Raw genomic sequence first — 22,999 nt, forward strand, 5'->3', positions numbered from 1 at the left:
AAGCCATGCTGCCCCAAGGCGGGTCTCACCCCGCGCGGAGCACAGAAGGGGCAGCTGAAGGGAAGACGTGTGAGCATCTCTGTGCGGCCACAGAAATCTCATTTGATCCTCTGTGGTGGGAAAGGAAATGGAGCAATAACCCAGGACAGTTTAATAGAGTTGGGGTGAAATACGGCTGTTTTTGTAAGCTGGTCTCTGTGCAGTGAGGGCTCTTTAGCCCGTTTGTTGTGCTTGGCTCTGCTCGGGATGTTGGCACCAGCTGCTCTGCAGGTGCACATGTCTTTGGCAGGAAGGAGCTGGGATTTGGGGATTCGCCTTGGTCGGGCTGGGGGAAAGAGGAAAAAAGCAATGAGAGACGATGTTTGTCTCTTGCAGGAGAGGGAGACGCATCTGTGGGAGGGGGAGCACGCAGCCCGGGTGCAGCTCTCATCCCAGAGCCAGGTCCTCTCCTGCTGGCTCCTTTTCACTTCCCTGGACCAAGCAGGAGCAGATCCTTTAGGGTCAGGAGCTGCAGAGCCTGGCTGAGGCCAGCTCTTGTGAGAAGTTTATATAAGCTGAGGGCAGATGAGATGGGGAGTGATAATGAGCATTGGCAGCGTGTCCCCAGAATCATGAAAATGGTGGCAAGGGGAAACATTTCTAGAGCTGAACCCATAGGGATGCAACTTTGGCTGGCCCCTGGCAGAAAGAATGCGTTTTTGGGGTGTGTGGTTCATGGGAACCAGCACCCCAGAAGGGCAGAGCATGGGCACGAGGTGTCCCCTTTATGCATTCTTGAGGGGTTTTCAGCTGGAGGAGATTTTTGCATGGCTAATCTGATAAATGTCTGATAAATGTCTGATAAATGTGGCAACGCTTCGGGGTCTTACCAAATCCAGGAGTGGAGTGGGGCTGGAGCCGGGCACAGGGGGCTTTGCTATCCTTCTCCCCTGGCTTCATCCACTCCAGCTGCCCCAGCCTCCAGGCTCCACACCAGTTTTGGAAAATGGGGGCAATGGAAGCAGACTGGAAGCCCTCCCAGCCCCCAGGTAGGGACCATTGGGCCCCGCAGGGAGAGGAGGAGAGGTGGCTGGCATCTCCTCCAGCAAAACCCCGCAGCCAAGCCAGCAGCAGCAGACCTCCGAGCGCTGGCAGCGACCCAAGGCGTATTTGCTTCCTGCCACCCTTTCAAATTAAGAAAACGATTCATTTTATTTCTTTAATTTTCCAAATGGAAGTGAATTGGCCCTGCTGGCAGGTGCCTGATGGACGTTCCCTGCCACCTCCCGAGGGGGAAGGAGCTCGCCTGCCACCCTCCTTCTGCAGTGGGGACCCAGCCTGGCTGGTCGGGGTTTGGGGGACACTTTGTCCTGCGGGGAGCAGACAAGAAACACCTGGGTGTCCCACCACGAGTAAAACAATCTCAGTGCTGAGAGGTCTTTTGGGGCGGCAGAGGGTGACAAAGGTGACAAAGCAAGCCGTGGCCCCCTCTCAGCTTCTCCTCCGTGGTGTTTTATGAGCGTGGCTTTTCCCCTCGCTTTTATTATGCTTAGCAGAGTGTTTCTCATGCATAGTCCCCTGCCTGCCTCAAGGGGACACTATCAATAAATGACATGGGCTTCACTGGGAGGACGGTGGAGGGTTCTCCCTTGCAAGGAGGCGCAGGGGTGGGATGCTCCCAGCGCCCAGCACCACCACTGAGTGCCCGGCTGGATGCGTGCATCTTCCCAGCTCCACACAGCGGTGCAGGGCTCTGCTGCGCCGGCTGCAGCGACGTCGGGGCCAGGAGGTGGCAAGGGGGAGATTATCCCGTCTGCACGGCGGCAATTATCAAATCTATACGCCGCGTCAGTGACATGAACCGCAGCCAGGCACTCGTGGATGGAGTGTGTGGCATGTAATTGGGTCTGGCTCCCCGATCTCTGTTAAATCTCATAGATCCGCTCCTAATCTCCCGCACCGTAGTCGCTCCTGGAGCTTTTTTTTCCACCTGCTGCTGTTTTTCTTGGTGCTGTCTCTCTCCTCGTCTGCCCTCCGCTGTCCCCCCCCTGTGCTGGGGCTGGGTGTCAGTGCAGAAGCTCAGGGTTTTCAGGTTTTTCATGGCATCCCCATGCAAACTCCCAGGGTGGTGGGGTGCTATCAGCTGCATCCCCTCTCTGGCGAGCTCACCTCTGTGCCAGGAGCTGGGGTTGAGCTCTGCAACAGCTACAGTGCTCTCATCATCAGGAAACAAGCCCAAGAAACTTGCTCTCCCCCTTGCGTTGCCCATGGAGATAAAAGCTCTGCCACCTGACAGCGAGATAAATTTGAACTCTTGCTAATTCTGGGGTAAAAAGGAAGCTCAGCAGCTGGGTTTCGTAATCCTGCGCGGGTGAGTTTTTCTGGGAGCCGCTGGTGCCGGCTCATTTTTACGTGGGTATTAGGGATGTGACAACTTAATTGCAGAGACTTCTCCAGAGGGGGAGCGGAAATCAATAGGTGTTGGTAAGGCGCTCGTTTTGAGATAAAGTCTATTTGTAAATTATAGTCATTTGTCTCCTTGCCACCTCCAAAGCAGTTAATTGTGAGCTGCCCGAGGCCCGGAGGGGTGCTGGGTTCTGCCCCGGATCAGAGCCGAAGCTCGAGCATGGGGTGCCCGTGCTGCAAAGGGCAGAGCTCGCAGAGCTCATGGCCCCACGGTGCTGCTGCCACTCTAGAGGGCTGAAGGTTGTGAATTCAAGCCCTAAAGCGTGTCCTGTAATCCTTTTCCTGGCCCGGAGGAGCGGCAGCCTATTCAGTTACCAGGGCAGGGAGGGCTGTGGGGTGTGCGCTTCCCAAAGGGCAGCCCTAGGCTGGAGGGAGAGCGGCCAAAAATACTCGGCTTATTTAGGGACTCGCCCTCCGAGGCTGGAGTGTAGCTTACTAAACAAAAAACACCCTGAAACTAGAGGCTGAGGTTTGCACGCTGGGGTGAAGGAGAGATTGGCTCTGCCCCAGATGGCTGCTAGCACAAACCTGGGCGCTTCCCTGCTCTCATCCCAGCCCCGCGGGGACGTGGCTCTCCTCGCGCTGATGCTGCTCAGCCTTTGCTCTACAGGTCCTCGATCAGCCACGTGCTGAGCTTAGGGGTGTGTTGCAAGCAGGAGATTCAAGGAGCTCCTGCAGTCCCTGGATGTGGTCGGGGAGGGAGCAGATGGGCTCTGGGCCCAGCTTTGGTGTTGCATGGACAGATGGACACACATTGCCCCCACCCTGAGTGCATGCCACAGATTGCTGCGTGCTCAAAGCAGTGCCCAGCTCTTTGGGGCACCAGTAGTGAGCAAATTTCAGGGCCACCCTGCACACTGTGTGCAATGAAGCCACCTTAGGAGGATGGGACAGCTGGAGGTGATGGGGAACACCTGCAGAAAGCATGTCCACCAGCCCTGTGCCAGCACCCCCAGAAATACCTGCGTGTGTGTGTATTTTTGCATACAGTGGAAAGGTCTGAACCAGCGCCACGTGTTTCCTACTCCACTCTTTGCTTAGGGCATCCTTTATTTTTCTGTTTATTCTCTCTGTCTTTTCTGGCCCTTCCCCACTCCCCATCTGTGCGAGCACGACCTCCCACCACCGCAGCCCTGACCTGCACATCCTGGGCTTGGAGGCTTCCTGGGGGCCAGCAGCCTCCCTGCACTGCTCCTCGCTGGTGCGGTTACACAGCTCTCCTCGGCACCCAAAAACAGCAAGCGACCAGGGAGGACAGCCCTGAGATAAGCAAATACAGCAGGGGAGGGCAGTAGGGTATTCCTCCCATCAGGCTGTTCGCTGGTTTCAGTTTGGATAGAGGGTTCTTAGAGCCTTCTCTGGAGGAAAAGGCGCACGGAGGATGGAGGAGCGTTCTTCAAACCTTATGGCCAACCCAGAGTGAGGGCCTCCTGCCTCGGGGCAGAGGAGCAAGGTGGGCACGGGGAGGTTTGCAGGCAGCCAGAGAAGCCCTGCAGGTGGGAGCTGGATGCTCCAGTTGTCTGTACGTGTGAGCGGACACGCGGGCTGGTGCACCTCGCACTGGGGCGCGGAGGAGGCTCGCAGCCTCCCCGGGGGCATGGCCGGGCGCACGTGACGGTATCCGTGCCTTGCACGCCGGCCACGTTGATCTCATGTGCTGAGCTCCTCGCAGGCACCCGAAGGAGTCATCGAGTGCGCGCTGATCACCGTGCGCTGCCAAAATCCTCTGGAATCTGCTCCCCTGCGCCGCCCCTTCCCAGGTCAGCGGCGGGGGCTGCGGCAGCAGGTGCTGAAACCCGTCCCTCCTCGCGACCTGCCTCGCTTGCTTTTCCAGCACATTTTCCGGAGGTCAGTCGTCCCCTCCCCGCCGCTGGATTGCTTTCCTGCCCTTCCCACCTGCTCCTTCCACCCGGCAGCTTTTTTGGAGCTGGAGAGCAGCCTTGAGGGGGGCAGCGGGGGCGGAACATGAGTCGAAGGAGAAATCAATCCCGTCCTTGCTGGGGCTGAAATCTTGGAAACACTGTGCTCCCATCCAGCGGCTCTCGAAGAACCGGGGCCGAGCATGGCACCAGCTATTTCTGGCCGCTGGCAGCTATTCCTGGCCCTGACCTGAAGCTTGGTCCTTTCCCTCTCCTTCCCTGCACACGAGGGCGAGCGGAGCTTGGTGCGTGGAGGGGGCAGGCAGGCAGCAAGCTATAAATAATGGCACTTGTGGGTGGCTGCTGGGGAAGGCACCGAGCAGAAAGCATCCTGGCCCCATGGGCAGCTGGCACTCCCTGCCCTGTCCCCTCCCCAGGATGAGCAGGATGCCACGGAGCCAGCACCGTGCTTTTTTTGTATGGCTTTGGGCAAGGGGAGGGATGGGTCCGAGCTGTGCAACCACCTCGCACTTGCAGGGCTCCCTTGTTCATCCACCTCCTGCACACGGGATGAGCTTGCCAGGTTCAGCCAGCCACATCTACTGATGGATGGGGCAGAGGCAGCTCCATGCCACGCAGCTTGAAGCTTCCCGAGCAGTTTTTTCCTGCTCTCCCTCCCGCTTTGCGTTTCCACGCCCTCACTTTCTGTCCCACTGCCTTTCCACCGTTCCTGTGCTCTCGCCTTCCCTCCCCACCTCTCCCAGTTCCCCCCTGCGCTTTTCACCTCTCCTTCTCTCTCTCCATCACTCCCCCGCACTCTCACCCACTCTCCTCCCTGCTTCCACTATTTTTATCCTCCTCCTACCCCATCTCCTCTCTCTCCTTTCTCTTCCTCGTGCTCCCCCCAGGCCCCTCTCTGCAACCGGGTACCGTTTTGCTCTGCAAACACCAGCTGCCTTGTTTTTCTAGCATCGCGGTAAATGTTTCCGCAGCGCTGTGGAGATCTCCGGAGCTGCCGAACAAAGGGACCTTTCATTTTAGCAGCGGGATGGAGGGCAACCGTGCTGCTGGCCCAAGAGGTCGGCAGTCAGGGGGCTCCCCTGGCCGCATCCAGCCCCCAGGTCGGGGAGCGGGGCAGAAGCCCATAGGGAGGACGGCGCTCCTGGAGCTGCTCGGGGTTTAGATTGTTCCCCCTCCCGCCTCTCCTGCTGCAAACCCGATGTAATCGTAGCAGGAAATTAAACATTTGAAGCGTTAACGTGATAATCTGCTGGTTTAGGCTTTTGGGGGCTGGGAGCTGAGCGTGTTTCTGCTGCCCAAGTGCCAGGAGGGAAGAGGACACGATGATGACAGGCTCCCCCTGGCATTCCCACCCTCGGGAGAAATCTCAGGGAGGGCTCTCCTTCAGCTTTCTCCCCCCCGCCCATCTTCAGGCTCCTGGTTGGGATGGTGTGGCTTTTCCTTTGGCCCCGATAGCCATATCTCATTGCTCATGCTGGTGGGACCAGGACCAGTAGTTAAACCCATTGCTCGGGATGAATTTCTTGGTGCTCTGATAATGCTGGACCAATCAGCTCAGGACCTGTGCACATCCCACATCCCTAAGGCAGTGGTTTAGGAGCATTGAGGCTGGAAAGGAAATAAATAAAAAGGTGCCATAAGCTTTCAGAGATGCAAAGAGCTCCCTGAAAAATCCTCCCTCGTGTCCCTGGGGCAATGAACCCTGGGTGTCACACTGTGAAGAAGGTTCAAGCTGCACTCCAGGAGCCCCGTTCCTCACAGGAGGGGTGATGCTGGGTGAGGAGGTGGAGGTCTCATCGCCAGAGGTGGTGAGGAGCAGGGCAGACCCCGTCAGGATGGCTGTGCCAGGCAGGATGCAGAGTGCATTGCTCTGGGTGGGTTGGGGAACCAGGCAGGCGATGAAGAATGCACGTCCTGTTGCCTTGTCTGGGCTCCTCAGTGGTCTATAAAGATGGCTGTCATGAATATATTATGTTTTTTTAATTCCTTTTTTATGTCAGACTTGGATTGTCTAATAGACGCTTGCATTGTAATTTTTTACTTTAATAGGAATCATTTGTAGAGAGATCTGCTGAGCTCAGCATCCCGGCTGGAGCTTTTGCATTATCGGGAGTTGCTGTCTTTGCAGATGGATGAGTTTCAAGGATTTCTAAATACACAGGCCTATCTGTCTAAACAAAAGTTCAAACGCTGTGCAGTTCACTGGTTTGGAGCAAATGTCAAATGGGCAGGGACTGGGCCACCGCTGCTAAACAAACCTCTGTCCTGTTTTCTTTTGCGCCAGCCGTGCCTGCATGATTATATTCCAGCGTTGTGTGGCTGTGAGACTGGGTTGACCAAGTGTCTTTGGAAGATCTGGTCATCTGTGGGCAAGGCAGAGCCTGCTCATCCTGGACCAGAGAAATGGCAAAGGAGTGAGCGACCCTTCCTAAGGAGCATTGGTCCTCTCCAATGGCTGTGGGTGCTCGTCTCGTGCTTTCCTAAATAATGCCCCAAAATGGGGCATCCAGAGCCACTGGCAGTGGAAGCAGGGAAAGCTCTTGGTGCATCATGAGTTTTAACTGCAGCATTTCTGATAAAAACACAGCTGTTTGCAGACAGACATGCCACCAGGAGATGCTTTTGGGCTGTTGCCTTGCCCCTGTGCCTGTATCTCCAAGGGCAGGCAGAGGGGACCACACTTTCCCCAGTCGTGCCTGGGATAAAAGTGACTTTTGGTTTAAAACAGGCAAGGCTGGGGGCCAGGTCGCATCCTGCACTGCTTCCCTGCCTGGTCCTGGCCCCTGTCGGGCAGGCTTTGTGGGATGGAGATAGCAGCCTGGCGTGGGAGACAGGAGACCTTTTTCCCTGACACCTGCATATGGTGCGACTTCGGCACGGCCTCTCGCATCCGGTGTTTTCTGTGTGTTTTCCGAGGCGCTTTGCATCAGCTCCTTGGCCAGTGCTGGGGAGGACTGGATTGGAAAGGAAAGGGATTTTCATACTTCATCTTTTTCTCGCCGGGGCCTGAAACGTGAGCGCCTCCAAGGCGTTGCCGAATGAGGTGGTAATGTGTTCATCAGCTGGGAAATCACCGGGCCTCGGAAAAACGGGAAGGGGAGAGATGGAGAGACGTGCAAGGGCTTTAGGCTGCAGAGGGAGGATGTGGGGAGCATGGTGTGGAGGAGCATCCCAATGGCCCTGCACTCGGCAGGGTGTCCTGCCTCAGTTTCCCCACCCCAAGCTGTGGCTGCCCTTAAAGATGCACTGGAAGCCAAGCTCCCCACCCAGGGTTGAGGGAGGCATGGGAAGAGAGAGAACCCAAGTCAATAACCACCTAGATACAGTTCAGAGGTGTAGCAGGGAGCCTGCCTGCTGCAGGGCATGGGTTGACCCTTGGCTGTGCCCAGCTGGGACCGGTCTCCTGAGGGGAGCAGGTTGTTTTCTCCTGGCTGGATGTGGCTTTAGTCTGCAAGACCTCGTGCTGGCCACGGTGGTGACATTTCCCTTGCTTTTCCTGCTCTGTTCCCCAGGATGTGTTGGGACCACTGTGTGCCGTCAGGTCACCTGAGATACCTTCAGAGCGTTTTGGTCGTGCTCTTGCCTTGGGTCTGCGCGATGCTCGAGGCAGCACAGCCCACGTGTGTAAATAAATCCGCCCCAAGTGGCTTTCCTTTTCAGTTTTGTGGACTCTTCTACCCTCCTGATATTTGAGGGTAAGGAGAAACGTTCACCGGCCGTCTCTCATTGCTCCCTACCCCTCCTTCCTCTTCCTGTTTACCCGCCTCCTTTTCATTACAGTCTCCGACTTCTCCGTCTCGCACTCTGCTCTTTCTCTACATCTCATTGCTTTTATTGCCTGTCTCTGAGCAGAAACCCTTTTCCTCTGTCTTTTTTATGCAGGATATCCAGAATTGATTGGAGCGTTCCAGGTCAGGCCACACCGCTGATTTACACCATCACGTATTTTATAATCCTCTGCCTTCATATATAACCTAACATTTTGTTTGCTGTTTGAGCAGTGGCTGCAGAGCGAAGGCTGACATCACTTTGCTGGCCGGTTTCAGCTAATTTAGACTGCAGCAATGTGTGTGATTAGTTCAAAACACTCCTTGCAGCGAGCGGTGCCGTGCATTTATCAACACGCCGGGCTTCCTCGCTGCCTCGTGCTGCTGCTGGCTTTGAAGGTCTCTGCCATCCATCATGTTCTTGATTAGCCTAAATAATATTGTCATCTGCCAGTTTTTCCTCCTCATTGCTCAGCCCTCTTCAAAGCATTAATAAACAGATTAGAGTACGTTAATCCTCATCCAAAACACTGAGGTGCTTCTCCAGCAGGCTGCCTCCGTGCAGAAAGCATTCAGACCTTTCCAACAGGCTGGGGACGCACGCCGCTTCTTTGCAGAGGCGATATTGGGTCACTCTGCAAGAAACGGGCCCATGCCAGCATTTTATAATCCCATCTGCTGCTCCAGAGTGAAATACCTTTTCTTCAGAAATGTCATTTTGGCCATCTATGAAATTCAGGTTCTCAGACATAATTAAGAGCGCAGTGAAAGGCAGTAGAGAAAATGCTGTTGCTTTTATTACAGATACAAACACTTTTATTTTCTGACATTCCTACAACTCTGCCCCGTTCACATTATGAATGATTAATATTGGTCTGCGTGACTAAATATGGTTCTAGTGCTAATACTTTCAAATGCAGCTATTGTGCATTTAAATGGCAAGGGACTTTTTAGTAAAATACTTAGGATTTTGGTTTCATGGGAATAGCAGAGTTTAATACGAAAAGTGTAGAGTATTATTGATGAGCGATATGGTGAAATTATGTATGTGGACATATGCTTACAGTTAGATCAATAGATGTTATTAATGTGTAAAGATATCATTTTTATGTTTCTTTTTTTCCAAAGGGTTTTGTGGTTAGCTTATTTTTTGAGCTTATTGATGAAAGAATAGTATTTATTTTGAGAAGTCAATGATTCAGATCAGGGCAATTTTTTAATGGGCTGTAACTTCTAAACAGAGCAATAAATTTTTGTTGTCATTTACAGAAGTATTTCCCTTTACACTGAAGATGAATGTTGCAGCCTGCAGGTCAATGGCTCAGTTCTCCCCGAAGGTGAATTCTGGAGGAGCTGAGCTGGGATCTTCACAGTGGAAGCAGCTGGCAGCTGAAATGTCTTTAAACTTTGTGTTATTTGGGAAAGGAAGCAAAGGAAGAGTGATCACAACCAAGTTCACCATTTTACTATGTATTGCCCAAATTGAAATAAATATAATTTTAAAGAGCAGAAGAAACAGCAGAAACAGCACAACCATGTCCTAGTTTGTAGCCTTCAGCTTCATGCAAGCAGTTTCTGCTCTGGAGGCTGCATCAGCATCAGCAAAGCCGTGCTTCTTGGAGCTCTCTCTTCCCTTCTGCACTTGGGTTTTCTGCTCATGAATATGCCCTGGCAGTGACTCTGCTGGTCATTGCTGTGTGAAACCACATGAGTTGTGTTTGCTTTAACCAGCTGGCTGATGTTTGTACTGGGCAGCCCACAATCGCTGTGCTGGTGGAAGAGTGGCTGCTTGCTCCCTCTTCCCTTCCTTGTTGTTATTTATTTATTTTTTTTCTGTTTTACTTTTAACTCCACTGTCTATCTCAAGCTGGGCTGTGGAAAGGCAGTGAAGTGCACTGCAGCTTGCCGGCTCTCCAAAAAGTGAGCAACCTGCTTTTGGAGCAGGAGGAGGCTTTCGGGGCCCTATTAGGTGTCCAAAGCATGTGCTTTGTCAGCTTGATCTCATTCTGCTTGAGCTGCCGCAGGTGTCTCATAGTTGTTGTGGCTGGTGGGTCTGTGCTTGCCCATGAGGATTTCCCCTGCCACTGCCCATGCCTCATCTTCTGATGGCCCGACTCCTTCTGGCTGCCTGGTGTGCACAGCTGGGGGAAACACCTCCACAGAGCTGAGGAGAACGGGGGGACACGGGCATTTGTCTGGGTGGGAGCTCAGCACCCTGACCGCTGTGATGGCTTGGAGGTGCTTCCTGGGAAAAGGGAGGAGAGCATCCTTCTTTGGAGGGTGTAGATGTCACATCTCCTCCACTGGTTCTGTTTTATCTGTGGGTCATGCAAGCAGTGATTTTTGTAATGCTAGGAAAGAGGTTGGAGAGGTGGTGGTTTGGTTTTGGTTGTCCGTGTAGTGGCGAGACCAAGTTTCTGCCCTAACCATGACTTTGGCTCACATCCTCGCTGCCCAGACTCCAACCTCGTCCCCTAGCTGTAGGGAAACCAGGAGGTGCTTTTCATCCATTTCCCCTTTTAGAGGATGGCGGTAGCTCTCCTCTGCTCTGATTTTACTCACCAAATAGGATGAAAACAGATGAGGTCAGTGGCGTCTATACAGGCAGATTTGGCCTCCATTTTCTGTTTACTAGGACTGCATTAGTTATGAATAATGGTGCGTCAAACCACTCGCTCCAAGCAATTTATTCATGGGATTTGGCCCCGCTCGCTGTCTGCGAGCTGCCTGCCAGCAGGGTCTGATTTTTAAAATACACTTGCAAGCACGCAGCCGTACGCCCGAGCTGCTCGTGAATGCATCGGGGCCCCCGGGTGCTGCAGGGTGGGGGTGGCAGTGCCATCAGGGCACCGTGGCCGGTCCCCAAAGCCCCTAATTCAGTGTGCAGAGGGGCAGAGGTGGTGTCTGTTTGCAGCAGGGTGCAATTAGATAGATGGAAGAGGAGAAGTGGCGGGAGGCTTTAAATATTCTTCTTTCTCCTTTTGCCCAGGGGACATCATTATGCTAAGCTACGCACACGCACGCGATCCTGAACCTTTAAGGCAGGAATTCCTTCCCCGACTTGAGAGAGACGGCAATGATTTTGAGTTCATTTCTCGCCGTCTGGCAAATTTTACGTCTAATTTTTGCTCTGTCACATCCCCGCGGAATAACCATTGATTTATATCATGGCCGAGCCCAGACCAAATGCTTTCTCGCTGGAGTACGGATACCTGTATTCTCTCCAAGAAAGGTTCCTGCTCCCCACGCTTTGATAAAAAGGCCAAAACTAAAGAAACCCCCACTTGCTGTGATGTCTGTGGAGAAGGGAACACAATAGCCCATGCGTGAAGGGAGGCAATCGCGGGTCAGGTCTGCTCACCCGTCGCCGGTATGATGTGCACCGCTCGCTATTGTTTTCTGGGGTATTGCACTTTTGATTGATTGCTTAATTTGTGCGCCTGTGTGATAGTTATTGTCATGTGATGGCTCTTTTGTCGTGCTGGACTGAACGTTTTTATTCTTGGGAGACAGTTCAGGCTCCGAGATGCTTCCCAAGAATGCTTGGGCTGATGTTCCCAGGGGCCATATTTGGAAATCCCAACAGTTTTCTCTTGGCCAAAAGCACCAGTTGATTTTAAAGGACGTTTTGTTTGCGTTACAGTGTGAGTTTCTGGCCCCTGATGTTCTTGGAGGGGGAAAAAGAAAAAAAAAAAAAAAGATTCCCAGCTCACAAGACATTTGCACTAATTAAACAGCAGGGAATTTGTTGCTCTTTGCTGGTTTGTTTTTTCGGCTTCTGTCAGGCTTTTTTTGCACTCGGGTTTCCACAAACCTTGTTAGCACAGTTGGCAGCTGTCATGCAACGATGGACGGACTCTTCCTCTCGCCCATGAGATGAGGTTAGTGGGATGCAGAGCGAAGACGAGGGACACAACCCCACCACCCAGTTCATTTGCCTCAAGTTCAAGGTCCCTTCCATGGGCTGTCCTGAAAGAAGGCTCTCCAGTTTATTTGGGGGTGAAGTATTTCAGGAGTCTGTCCTGGTCCCTTCCCTTGCTGCCTCCGTCCCTGGCCATGGAGGGAGCTTTGGGAGATGCCAGTGTCCTCCAAGAGGCTGCAGACCCTCCCCTAGGGACCACTCTGCACTTGGTAGCCCTATGATTTTTTGGCCTTTCCTAGCCTTTTGGGCAAGGAGAAGCAGACCAGGCGAGGCTGAACGTTCTTTCTCCTTTCTTACATGCCCACGGTGTGGTTGGTATTAGATCATTCGCCCTTGCCACCTGTGTGGGTTGTCAGTGTAAAGCTCCATCTTGTTTTCCTCCTCCCTGAAGTTTATTTTGAGCAGTTTATCCATAAAAGCTGTAAATTCCAGTGCCATCAGGGAATCCCCTTCCTTCTGAGTAAATGGAGTCCCTGGAAAACCACCGATGGAGTTGGCTTTGCCACTTCAGCTCTCCTTAAACCTGCAGTCCAGAGGCAGGGAGCCCTGCACAAGTTCTGTGCCTGCTGACACCGCTCCAAGTCCCAGTGCCTATCACCAAACGTGGACTGAGAGATTGGGGAGAGCACAGCTGCACCCCAGTCCTCCCCGCAGTTTTGCTCTGTTAATCTTCCCAAGTTTCATTTATGGCTGTGGTGAAATGAGAGAGGGGCTTGGGTGGGAGGAGGACAGGACCCTGCGGGTGGTAATAGATGTCCTTGTGTCACTTGAGGAGCAGGGGATTGATGCTGCTGCTCGCTGTGGTTTGGAGCAAGGTGCTCAATCCGCCTGTGCCTGCAGTCCATGGTAAGTGCCCGCTGCTGGTTCCAACAAGTTCCCTGGCTTCGACTGCAAATTCCCCTCCTGCCCCTGAGTGGTTTCCCCTAAAACTCTTCACTCCAGGGGAATCTGCAGGATTTTTTTTTCTCCCTCCTCCCATCCAAAATCACGCAGTCGACAAAATCTTTTTCCCGTGCTAATCCTCGGCTATGCAGGAGGACTCATCCGGCCCCGCGGTAGTAGGGGAGAGACAGATGTTCAGCAGACAATTAGTGCAGTTGTGCAGTGCTTTCCTGCTCAAAGCCTCCACGCCAGAGCCCCCGAATAAATCACTGCGTGTGTGCCTGCGTCGCCTCGTGCCGCCAGACCTCTGCAAAATGAGCGCAGGTGGGACAGGCTCAGATGGGGGACACCGTGCTCTGCAGAAAAGTCCCCTTTCACCCCATTTTTCTGAGCCCTTTCTGCCCTCGGTACAGCAGCAATAGACATTTAACCACTGCTGAGTCTTTCTGAAGCTTTTTTCCTATGGATTATCTCCCACAAATGGCTTATTTTTTTATTTTTTTTTCGTAGAGGTTTTCCAAAGTTAAGGGTTAAGTTTTGGGAAAGAACCAACTTTTTCCAATGAGGATAGCAGCACTGGAGGTGAAGGGAACTGACAGTTTCAGCGCAGGGCAGGGAAATGTTAGTGCCTTCTAGAACTTTTGTTTCATTACGAAATTTTCAAACAGTTTTAGAAGGGAGCCAGAAACTGCACAGGATGATTTTAGTTGAAAAAAAAAAAAGAACAGGAAAAACAAATCGTGGCTCCTGTTTGACAAAAACTGTGCCTTTTGGCTACAAATCATCCCCAGAAATCGGGCTCTGCGCTGAGCAGGTGGTTCCCTTTCCCCTTTTTCCATGGTGATCGTGAGGTCCACCGTCAGCTTAATTGTTTCCTAGTAATTGGATAGCGTGGGCGTGATGGCATCTTTAAAAACCCAGGTCATTGGCGGGGCACCAGGGTGCAGCTGGGAGGTGCAATGCAAGCCCTGTGCTCCCAGCGGGGCTCCTTGCCTTGGCCTCAGCATCTCAAGATGCGTGTCTGGACGCGATGCTCGGAGGTGTCCGCCCTGCTAGAAGGGTTTCACCCTCCTGCAGAAATGCTGAGGGGGTTTTATGGGTTGTTTTTCCCCCAGCTGGAAAGGAAGAGAGGTGGGAATGATACTCCCCGGAGGGCAGCAGCATCCCCCAAGGATGGGACCCTGCTCTGCACCCACCCAGGCTGGAGAGGGCACAGGGGATGGGGATGACCCAAAAGTGGCCGGCAGTGCTCGTCCCCAGCTTTTGGAGGAGTTTTGTAGGTCGACAAGCGGGATAGCAACCGGAGAGCCCGAAACCAGAGCCAAATCGCTTATCCTTCCTCTGTCCTCCTTTGGGCAGCTTTGGAGCTTGCTCAATATTCACTCTGCAACACGAACGGGCTCTGTGCAGCACCTAGTGCAATGCGATTAGGCTTGTGGGGTTTTTCTTTGTTTAAGAGAAATCCTTTCAACAAAAAAAGGGGAACTTCTGAAGCGTATCATTCTTCCCCTCTTGCATATGTTCATTTTTGATTCAAACGCACTGTAGAGACCTTTCTTCCCTCGCAGAGCAAAATCCCCTGGAAAAGAGCAGAGCCTGCTTTTGTGCATTTATTTTTACCAGATCTTGAAATAATTTGTGACTTTAAAGGAGAGGAAAAAAAAAAGGGAAAAAAAAAAAAAAAGCTGTTCCTGATTGAGGCCTCTGAGCATTACTGTGATAGAAACAAAAATAATAAGGTAACGAGTGATTCTAACCTTAGCTTAATTAACACATCGTTAAGATCAAGTGCCCAGAAAGGTAGCGGCTCTGTGCTCTTACGCTGAACCTGGAGGCTTGGCGACCTGAGAAATGCATTGCAATTTACTTCTTATTTAAGTGTTTGTTCTCTAGCCCCAGCAAGTAACCCAAGTAATTTCTCCAGGGGAGGCCTGAGAAGGGCTCAGACCCGTGTTCAGGTAGGGCTGGGAAGAAAGGAGCGACCCGAGGAGCTTCGGGGATGGCAGGGTTCTGGGGGAGCCGCCTGTGCGAGCAGGTTGGGAGCGCGGGCTGCATCCTGGGCTGCTGAGAGCAGTCAGGAAAATGGGAGCTGACTGCAACCTTTTAGTGCCAGAGCTATTTCTTGACATACGATGCAGATCGCTTTCTGATCTCATCTCCCCCTGCGCTCAGCTTGGAACCAGAAGGAGAGGTAAATGGGTCAGGATTCCCAGGGGGGCTGTGAGAAGGGCCAAAAAGCAGGCGTCCGCGGGGGAAAAACAGTCGATTTGGCAGGTCTGGAGTTCATTGAGAAGTTATTGCTTTGGAAGGCACAGGAATATCTGTTGGGAGTCATAGAAGAGTTATTGGTGTTGGAAGTTATGATGTAGAATTATGGTGGAGGATATAGAGACCCTTATAGAAGCTCAGCAAACCTGTGAATCCATCTATCTAAGCACCCTCAATTCCCACTGAAATCCTCTTGGAACAATAATAATCATTTAACAAAGGAAATGGTTTTTGACCCAGACAACTAAATGCATTTCCGCTTAGTGCTTCCCAGCCCTCGCCTGATACTCAGCCGTGTGTTGAGGTTGCCTGTTATTTTCCCAGACATCAAAGGATTTGAAGGAAAATGCAACTTGGGAAAATTGATTGTTTGCCATGAAAATCTCCCCTGAAAAGAGCAGTCTGAAGAACAATTAGCTGAAGGCATGTGAGCAGATTGCAAAGCGAAAACACAAAGTCGGTGCATGGGCGAGGATCCCCGGGGAGAGGTGGTGCGATGCCCTGGCAGCCAGGGAGCCGTTTAGGAGGACGAGGAGGGCAGTGCAGGGCTGTTAAATGTTTCCTTTCATCAGCTTTCATTACGGTGGGTATCGCAGGGGGAGCTGCTCCCCACCGACCGCTATCGAGATGGCTCGGGTGAAGCCTGGGGCTTTGTTCCAGAACGATATCACACAGCTGAAAGAGCAAAGTGGGAGCAAACTGCTCGGATAGCTTCCTCTGGGATTTCCTCCGGATCACCTCCGTCCCGCAGAGCGGTTTGATTTTGTTCAAAGTGACACTTTGCGTCAGAAAGCTGTCAAATTGGAAATGTCACTGGGCTTTACTGGGGGAGAGGGGAAGGAGCATCATCGTGCCACAAAGCCCTGGCTGGGTGGCAAATACTTAATGCTAAATACTAATTTGGGGTTATAAAAGCTAGCTTTCCACCTGCAAGCGAAAATGTGGCTTTCCTGAGGATGAGGAAGGCAGGAGAGGGATGGAGAAGTAAATCCAGCCTTGTCCAGCTGGGGCTGGGAAGAGCCACGTCCCCTGCAAGGCCAGCGCCCCGGGGCCCTGCGGAAGTGCCGAGTTCATTTTGCTGTTGCCAGCTCATTATTTTATTTTTGTGTATTTCGCACCCAAAAGAACGATTGTGCTGAGGAGGGATCAATAGCTCAGCCGAGCGTCGAAGTTATTAACTCACAAACAAACAGCGGCGGGCTGAGAGGAAGGAGGAAGAATGTCAATTTTCTGTGCAAATGTTATTGCAGGGAGCCTTCAAAGGAGTGTTTTATTTAGCGAATCAGGGCTATCAGAGACAGTTACTCCCTTGATGTGAGAAAGGGAAGAGCAGGGAATTGAATAATTTATCTGGGAATGCATCTTGGGGAGGTAGACCTTCAGGCTGAAGGGCGATCTGAAGGGAGCAGGGTTGTGTGTGAGGAGCAATCCTTCTCTTCCCCGTCCACCTGTCCTCCCCTCTTTGCTCTCACCAGTGGAAAAGGCTCTGCTGGGTCCCCTCTTCCCTCAGCAGTTTTGGGGATGTTGGTGTTTGCAGGCAAAAACCTGACCTGATTTTTTTTTTTTTTTCCATAAGGGGGAAAAAAAGGGCTGGATTGTTAAAAGTCCTCTTGCCTCGGGGCTGCACAGTAAAATCTACCAAAGGAGGGCTGCATCCACTGTGCCCTGGGCACTCCAGCGCTGAGAGGAAATCAGGGCAGGTTTTTAAAGCTTCATCCTTCTTTTTCTTGGGCTGCCATGCCAGAGTTTCACATCGCCTCGCATCCTTTCAAACTCGCTGCGAGGAAGAGTGGCAGTGGGCTGGCAGCTGGGCTGTCCCGGCTCCCAGCGGATCCAGCCAGGCATTAAAGTCTTTGAAATCCCAGCCCTTTTCCCCTGTTATTTTCAGAGCTGGTGGTGACTCAATATGTAAAAAATATTACCAAGGTTGGAGCTTACGCTTGAAATCTCAGCTGCCACGGAGGAGGTGGTTTTGCACCGCATAAACTGCCGCTGGTATCCTGCCACATCCCAAAGTTGCAATGTACCGTGCAACGCGGGGCGTTTAGGAAGGAGATGGAGAAAGTCTCTATTTCATTCCCCTCTGCTCTGCTCTTTTTCCTGCTGCACCAATGTCAGGGGGGGTTAGGGTTTGGGGGTTTTATGCTGTGGTACGGCTCGCTCTTATTTAAGCTTTTGCAGCCTGTCATTATTGGAGCTGCAGCAAGCTTTTCCCTCAAGGTCAGCAGAGACCTGGGGAGCTGCAGAGAGGCAGGGCAGGGAGCGGTGCTGCACCTCTGCCCTGGCCCCTTCCCTGCTGTTTCTGCTGTACAAACCCCGGCACAGACGTGGTCTTAAAGTTCCCATACATCTTTGGGTGAAAAGCCCGGTCCTGCCTCAGATCAGTGCTCCAGTGTCAGGAAATGAAAGGCAGGGGCAAAACTGTTGCATGCCACCGCCTGCATTTTGTTCTTGGGGCTGTGCTGAGGCTTTATCCCTCAAGTGTATTGCTGGGATGCTGGGGACACAGAAGCAAAACCCTCAGCATCCAAGTGCATCCTCCTCCTGCCCTGTCCTGTCCTGTCCTGTCCTCTCCTCTCCTCTTCTCTTCTCTCCTCTCCGGGTGCAGGCAGCGTGCCGACAGATGGCAGGTCCTCGGGAAAACGGAGCTGACATTTCCAGGGAGCATGCGGCCGTTTTGCCTTTACAAGCCGTAAAAGCAAGAGTGGAAAAAGTGCCCTTCTGCTGCCATGCAGGCACCTGACATTTAAGAAAACTGCATGCGATTAAGGCAAACATCTGCCGGTGGTAGGTTTGCTCCGCGCGGTCGAGCTCTTCTGCAGGGAGCCCAGTTTCTGTGCTGGGCAAAGAAGTCCAGTTGCATTGGTGCAGCGCAGTCTGCCAGCTTCATTATTCCAGGCACACCACTGATGAAAAGCCTTTTCCCCAGGTAAAGGGGAAAAAAGAGTGGAGGCTGTTATTGGCTTCACAACCAGCAAAAAAATTTGCCCTTGGATGAAGCTGCAAAATCTGTCCATAAAGCCCAGAATTTTATTCCACATGCAGCAATTCATTTTTTTATTTTTTTATTTATTTTTTAAAAAGAGCCAGCCCGTCACATTTTTGCAGAGCTCTGGTCCCAATCAAATAGCTGGACTGGGAGAGGCATTAGAAAATGGGGGAACAATCTCGCGTTAGTCCATTGGGAAAGCTAATAGACCTTTTCCATCCCAAGTTTGCAGGATTCTGGGATTTTCGCAATAGCTGCTCCACTTAAACCACAGCTCTGTGCATTGCCTCGCTCAAACTGACGGCTCCTTCCCCTGCAGCGGCCCCGCTTGTCTCATTAAAGCTCCCACCTTTCCGCTGCTGAACTGAAAATCAACAAAGGGAAATTTAGGCTGGATATCAGGAACAATTTCCTCAAGTTGACTGTGAAAGCGCCCCCGGGGAGCAGCAGCGGAGGCTTCGTTGCTTGCAGCGTTTAATGGGTTTCCCATCTCGTTGTGGGAGGGAGGCTGGGCAGCGAGGGCTCCTGGGCTCTCCCCAAAATACTCGCAGAGCCTGGCAGAGCAGGGCCAGGGGGTGTGAAGAGGGGGAGCTGAGATCAGCGACCACCCCCCAGTGCTGCTGAAAGGGGGGGTGGTCACTGATGTGTGTGTTTTTGGGCATGGGATCTGCTAGGTTTTGGCACCAGTTTTTACCAGGGATGCTCCCAAAACATCTGTTCTGTGGGTATGGATGCGGCCAAACCCCTCTTGCAAATATCTGTGAAACGCAAAGAGGGGAAGGTCTGCCTGCAAAACATTGGCCAACACGTAATGCTATGACAGGCTGGGTCTTTAATTTCAAATTGGGCTTTAAGGTAGGTTTTTAGCTCAGGAGCCTAGTGTGTGGAACGGGGCAAAGAAAGACCCCGTAGTTAAGCAGCTGACAAATGTACAGTTGCTGTTGCAGGAGCTCTGAAAGGAGAAGACAACAGATTTGTGGTACTGGAGGGAGCTGAGCACTGCTGGGGTTCCCATTCTTCTTGGTACCACATCAGCATCTTACGGCTGCTCACAGGCTTTCCCCTTGCGGTGATCTTCTGAGGCTCTAAATAGGATGGGGAGAGAAACCCTAGGGTTTCTGAGGACCACCATGTCAGGGCGTTGGTGCATGGTATCCCACAGGGAGTTTTCTGGGAGGCACATCCTTTTCTATCCCCCTCCCTATGTCCCTGATGCTGAACGGACATGGGGCAGGACGTGTGATCCTGTCCTTAAATAATTTCATGGTCTAAGGGCAAAGGCAACAGATGAGCACGGGCTGGGGGGACAGGGAACAGTTGAAGGTCCCGGTCAGCATGACCAGGCAGCTCTAAAGCAGATCCCTCTCCAGATAGCTCTAAAAAAATGTACGTGATATCTCACAAAAACACGGTCAGGGGTGTGGATTCCAGCTGTGCGCTTCGGAGATTTCCGATCCTCTGTTTCCCGTGCGTGAACCCGGCGCAGTGCTCTGCAGGCCGGGCTCTGACTCCGCTCTTTGCTCCAGCCGCCGAGCTGTGCCGGGAAGCGGGACGCCACGTGGGACCCCCAAGGTCTTGCCGAGAGCAAGATTTGCTTGGCTCAGCCTGCAAAATGTTGCTTTGCTGCATGGGATGCCGCAGGGAGGTGGAAGACATCCCCCCCCGCTTGGCTGCTCTTCCAGGCATGGGGCAAGCTTGCAGCTGCCCAGGAGGTGTTGGAGAAGGTGTGTGAGGATGGGTGAATGCTTGCAGGAGCACATTCTGGGGGCTGTTCAAAGCCTCCTGGGGCTGGGGTGCACAGCCACGCATGCAGATGGGTGCTGAGGCTTGGAGGGTTTCTTTGGAATAGGAAGAAACCCTGTGCAATGCAACCAGGGCTGCTCCTGTAGTGCCCCGTGGCGTTGTGCTCTTCCCAACCTCTCCACCCTCACCAGGGGCAGGATTTCATCTCCCAAAGGGCATCTGCTTCCCTCTGGGTCCAACAGGCTCGGCTCGAGGTTTATTCCCTCCGAGGGCAGCCAGGTTTTGCAAAGGAAGTGACATTTTTCTGCAACAGCGACACTTTGCCCTTCCAGAGCCGCCTGAATTCCTGCTAATCCTCCCCTCATTCGTTTCACACATTTTTCCTTGCTCTGCTCCTAGACCATGGCTCTTTGCTAAGCGTCGCAGTCAGCAGCAGGTAATTTAAGCACACATCTGCTTGCAATCTGGGAGGAAGGAGAGAGGCACTTTGTCTCTGTGAGCAGCCTGGCCGTCCTGCCTCTTTGCTTACCTGGTGGCACGACAGCTCTGTTGCCACTCTGCAGGGCCAGGTGGAGATCAGAGCTTGGCTGGGATGGGGACGAGGTGCCCAGCTCTGGTTCCTCTCCCCAGGTGGCAGCAGGGCTCTCCCAGGGACATCACCGGGGACATTCAGCCAAGGCTGATGGCTGCAAATCCCCATGCGGTGCTGATACCTGCTGGGCTTGGCTCTCCCCATCTCCCCTCCCTTTTTGTCCCCTTCCTATGGTCTGCTGGGCTGTCAGCCTTCCCCACAAAGGCTCACGATCCTGGCAGCTGAACATAGCCAGCTTTGACAGCCAGGGAGGCATCTCCAAGAGAAGGACACCAGGCAGACCCCAGTTAGTGCCCCCATTTTGGCAAGCCCTGGGATTTGGGTTGCCTCACCTCCAGGTGGCATGAGCAGGAGGTCAGAGCTATTGCTGACGGCATGGAGGGATTACATGGCACAAGCCTGTAGGAAAATAGAGCTTTTCTCCTTCCAGTGCTTTAGAACAAACTTATTTTAGCCAATCCTCCATAGCCTGTTGCTGTTCCTTCCATTTGGTATCGTTTTAATGCGCCAAACCCCCACCTCTGCTGGGACTGCACCAGGATGGATAGAGGATGTGCAGAGGGTACGGGGATGTGCAGAGGATGCAGAGGATGCTGCCAGCCAAGGGAGGGTTCAGTGCCTTCCTCCCCTGCAGGTTCCCTCCTTCACCCTGAGCCTGGGTTGAATTTCTTCTCTGCAGCTCCCCGTCTGTGAAATGGGATAATAGCATTGCTTCAGCAAGGTTAAATAACTGCCTTGAAGAGTGGGAAGAGAGAGCAGCAAGTGCCCTGTTCATTGGCACTGCTGTGGTGTAATTATCCCCAGGGCAAGGCTGGGCAGAGAGGAAGGGGAGAGAGCTGCTGGTTTTCTTTTCAGAGCTGCCCACTCCCCAGCAGCAGCACAGAGATGCTGGGCATCCACACATTAGGCTGGAGGTGGGTAAATCAGGCAATAATGCTGTTTCTCATGGGAAAACGAGCCTGCACCCCTGCATTCTTCTAAGGAGCCTGAGCTGAAGGAGTCGAGCGGTGCTGTGGTAGGAAGGTGGGGCTGTGGAAGGATGCTGGCACCCCCTATATTTCGGGGGGGTTGGACCAGCTGGGTGAGAGAGAGATTGGAGGCAGCACTGCCTCATCCTGTGTGCACCTCTCAGGTAACCCTGTGGGACCATGACACAGGTTGGGGTGCCACTGGGGTGTCCCATGCCCAAGGGGGACTCTCTGGGATCAGCCAGCACCAAAGCAGGGATTTAGGAACATCTGCCCTGTGCAGGCACACAGGATAGCTTCCTTCCCATCATTGCTCAGCCCCAGGAGAGCATCCAGGGCACTGGCATCTGTGCCAGGCTGTTTTTTTTCCAGAAAGGCTCGTTTTTCTGTGGAAAGCAGCTATGCTGCTCCATGCCTTTCTCATCTGACTTGCTGCTGGCCATGTTGGGTTGTTTTTCAGTGTGAGGCACATGAAGGACCCATGGGAGGTTCCCATCCAACCCCACCATCGCAGCCCTCTTCTTCCCAGCTCCTCACCTCCAGGACTTGCTCCCAACTCTGCTCCTCTCTACCCTGCTCATCCCCAAACCGTCCTCACCACACGCACCCCTTGCAGACCTCTCCATTCCCTCTCCACTGCTTGCAACTAGTTTTTAAATGCATCAAGCCCTTTCCTTGTGTTTTGCAAAGTTTGGACTGCCTGCCTTTTCCCCCGGTGTCCCAAAACAGCTGCTGAATGAAAGGCAATCATGTTCTGATATTCAATACCATAAGCAGGAGTGATTTGAAAATGTGTTGATTCCTTAGACTGTGGGAAAAAGACCTGTACTGCTGGCAAAACTGGGCTGAAAAGTAATGTGGGTTTTTTCAGGGTGTTTTTTTTTCCTTTTTTGATGGGTTCATAGAAAAGCAACTCATATTTCTTCATTGCTTTGAATTTTCCCTGGAGGCTTCCAGGGGGCTGAAGCCTTGCATTTATACACACTTGTTTGCAGAGCAGGCAAAATGCAGCGGATTCGCACAAAAGCCTTGGATTTGGCGGTGTCGGAAAAAGAGGATCTGCCTAATGCCCCGAAGCAGTGTTGTTATAGCCCACAGATGCCAGACATCCCAAGGGGAACCTGATACCGAAATTAGCTGAGCTTGCAGCCACATCGGTGGAGAGGGGCGAAGGGGCTGTCCAGCGGCTCAGCCACGCTGCCAGCCCCTGCTCAGACACAGATGTTTGCTGTCACGCTGCGGTCTGCTGCCAGAGGTGGAATAGGACAGCACTGGGGCTTCCCGTGGCTCACGGGCATCTTCCAGGGAAATGGGCCAGCGGTGAGGCTCGGCCCTCCCCGACGAGCACCGGTGAGATGCCGACATCCAGGCTTGGTCTGAATTCCACGCTGCCGGCTCTGCGTGGGCTTTCTGCCGTCCTCCCACTCTGCTCGGCAGCCTCAGGTCCTCTGAAGCTTGCGTGTTTGAGATATGTGTAATATTAGTCCCCATAAATCACATCAAACCTATGGCTTCCAGTGCTGCTGGCTTGGGTCCTGGCAGA

At 52.8% G+C, this 22,999-nt stretch overlaps 1 protein-coding gene across 4 annotated transcripts in view; it reads left to right on the forward strand.

The window, feature by feature from the left end:
• Window positions 1–22,999, forward strand: part of CNTFR (ciliary neurotrophic factor receptor) — a gene marked incomplete at its 3' end in the record, with an annotated part of 174,833 nt that overhangs the window by 64,779 nt on the left and 87,055 nt on the right. The window contains exon 2 of one of the 4 annotated variants that reach the window (XM_084304799.1): window positions 8,208–8,236. The exons of the other annotated variants lie outside the window; for them this stretch is intronic. The remainder of the gene's footprint in view (window positions 1–8,207; window positions 8,237–22,999) is intronic. 4 annotated transcript variants of the gene reach the window in all.

The sequence above is a fragment of the Netta rufina genome (assembly GCF_964035555.1).
Source record: "Netta rufina genome assembly, chromosome: Z".
NCBI lineage: Eukaryota > Metazoa > Chordata > Aves > Anseriformes > Anatidae > Netta > Netta rufina.